The sequence below is a fragment of the Microtus ochrogaster genome, unplaced genomic scaffold (assembly GCF_000317375.1).
Source record: "Microtus ochrogaster isolate Prairie Vole_2 unplaced genomic scaffold, MicOch1.0 UNK43, whole genome shotgun sequence".
Lineage (NCBI taxonomy): Eukaryota > Metazoa > Chordata > Mammalia > Rodentia > Cricetidae > Microtus > Microtus ochrogaster.
This window is the reverse complement of record NW_004949141.1, coordinates 383,860-386,923: the sequence shown is the minus strand read 5'-3', so window position 1 is coordinate 386,923 and position 3,064 is coordinate 383,860.

The window sequence follows — 3,064 nt, the reverse complement described above, 5'->3', positions numbered from 1 at the left end:
ATCTCATAATTCTTTCATAACTATTTTGCCCACCTGAGGTTTTCAGTTCATTTTAGGCATTTCTTTGATATTATTGACATTTAAATATTGATGTGATTACATGGGAAGGAGGACTTCACACGTAAAGGATGGCAGACCCCAATTCAGACCTACAGATACATGGGGTTCATGTGCAACTTGAGTTGTATAAATATTGAATTAACACAAGTTACAAACTATTGTGAGTCGGGTTATGGACTTTTCCTTTTTCTTCTATTTATTGTTTCTAGTACCATGTATAACTAAAGAATTCCCTGACTTCCAGTCTGTGCTTTAAATGACAGGATTAACTTTCTTAAGGTTTCCTATTAAAAGGGACAGACATGTCCTTCACTGTCATATAGTTCACCAAGTATTCAAAATTGAGTTTCTAATAACAAAGTAATATTTCTGTGACCACACATTCACAGGCGGCTGCTATTGAAGAAAACACATCTACTAGAAGCTGCATTACTGTGTCCTTCTTTACAGTACTAAAATATTGAAAGAGGAGACATACATTTATGATTTAAGAATGAAAATTGTTTAACATTAGAGTTTATTTGCAGTCATAAAGCAAGAAATATGAGCCAATGTGTCAATATGTTTAAGAATAAAATGTGAGGGAATATGAAAGAAATGTGCACATATTCAAAAATACTTTACAAATTATTGCCTAGCTTGTTAGTTCCTGGAAATTACAGCAACAACATGGCACTTTAAAGAGAGGGTTAATACAAGTGACTTGTGTTATCACATACTGATTTCTCGACGACAGATTTGCAAAACTGACTCATTTAAATTGTTTACCTGGTCTTGATAATTTAGGCATATGGTATCTATCTAAAAAAAAATGCCCTTTTTTTGACATTTTCCAATTTTTTTTTGAAATACAGGCTTTTGTAGTAAGATCTAATGATTCTCTGAATTTACTCAGTGTCTGTTGTTATGTTCCCCTTTTCTTTTCTGATTTTGTTAATTTGTATGTGCTCTCTCCACCTTTTGATTAATTTGAATAGGTGTTTGTCAATCTTGTTGACTTTCTCAAAGAACCTGCTCTTTGTTTTGTTGATTCTCTGTATTGTTTTCTGTGTTTCTATATTGTTGATTTCAGCCCTCAGTTTGATTATTTCAGTCTTCTACTCTTCCTTGGTGAGTCTGCTTTTTTTTTTTACTAGAGTTTTCAGGTCTGCTGTTAAGTTGTTAGTGTTAGCTTTCTCAATTTTCTTTATGTGGGCACTTAGCGCTATGAACTTTCCTCTTAGCACTGCTTTCATAGTGTCCCATAGGTTTGGATATGTTGTGCCTTCATTTTCATTGAATTCAAGAAGACGTTAATTTCTTTATTTATTTTTCCTTGACCCAAGGCAGGTTCTGTAGTTGACTGTTCAGTTTCCCAAATTTGTAGGCTTCCTGCAGAAAGTATTATTGTTAAATTCTAAGTTGACTCCATGGTGATCCAATAAGGCACTGGTGGTTACTCCCATTTTTTTTTTATCTGTGGCTCTTTGTTTTGTTACTGAGTATGTATCAATTTTAGAGAAGGTTCCATGACATGCTGAAAAGAAGGTATATCCTTTTCTGTCTGGGTTGAATGTTCTATAAATGTCTGTTAAGTTCATTTAATTCATTACATCTGTTAGTTATCTTATTTCTCTATTAATTTCTGTCTGGTTGACCTGTCCATTAGTGAAATTGGAGTGTGGAAATATCCTTCTATTAGTGTATTGGGTTTGATGTGCAATTTAAGCTTTAGTAATGTTTCTTTTACATATGTAGGTGCTCTTGTATTAGGAGCATAGATGTTCAGGATTGAGACTGAATCCTGATGGATAGTTCCTGTTATGATTATAAAATGTCCTTTTACATCTCATCTTACTGATTTCAGTTTGAAATCAATTTTGTTAGATATTAGAATAGCCACACATGCTTGTTTCTTAGGTCCGTCTGATTAGAAAATGTTTCCCAACTCTTTACTCTAAGGTAGTGTCTGTCTTTGAGGTTGAGGTGTGTTTCTTGTAAACAGCAGAATGTTGGATCCTGTTTTCCATATCCATTTTTATAGGTGAATTGAGTCCATTGATATTGAGTGAAAATAATGGCCAGTGATTGTTAATTCCAGTCATTTTTTGGTGGTAGTGTTTGTGTGTTTCACTTCTTTGGGTTGTGTTGGTGGAAGGTTATCATATGTCTGTGTTATGTAGGTATTGTTAGCTTTCTTGTGTTGAGGTTTCCCTTCTACTACTTTCTGTAAGGCTGTGTTTGTGGATATGTATTTTTTAAATCTGTTTTTGTCATGGAATATCTTGTTTTCCCCACTGATGGTGAAAGAAAGCTTGGCTGGGTATAGTAGTCTGGGCTTGCATCCATGGTCTCTTAGTAACTGCAGCACATCTATCCAAGCCCCTCTTGCTTTAATGGTTTCCATTGAGTTATCAGGTATAATTGTGATGGGTTTACCTTTATATGTTACTTGACCTTTTTCCATTGCAGCTCTTAAACTTCTTTCTTTATTCTGTGTGTTTTGTGTTTTGACTATTATATGGCAAGGGGATTTTTTTTATCTATTCTATTTGATGTTCTGTAAACTTCTTATACCTTCATAGGAATATCCTTCTTTAGGTTGGCAAACTTTTCTTTTATAATTTTGTTGTATATATTTTCCATGCCTTTGAACTTGATGTCTTCTCCTTCTTCTACACCTATTATTCTTAAGCTTGGTCTCTTCAATGTGTCCTATATTTCCTGAATCTTTTGGGTTAAGATTTGTTGGATTTAATGTTTTCTTTGACCAATGAGTCTATTTCTTCTATAGTATCTTCAGCAACTGAGATTCTTCTATCTCATGTATTCAGTTGGTTTTACTTTTCTCTGTAGTTCCTGTTCATTTACCCAGAATTTCCATTTACAGAATTTCCTCAGTGTATGTTTTCTTTATTACCTCCATTTCAATCTTCAAGTCTTGAACTGTTTCTTTCACCAGTTTGTTAGTTTTCTTGAGTATTCTTGAGGGATTTATTAATTTATTCTAACTTTTTGTTTATCT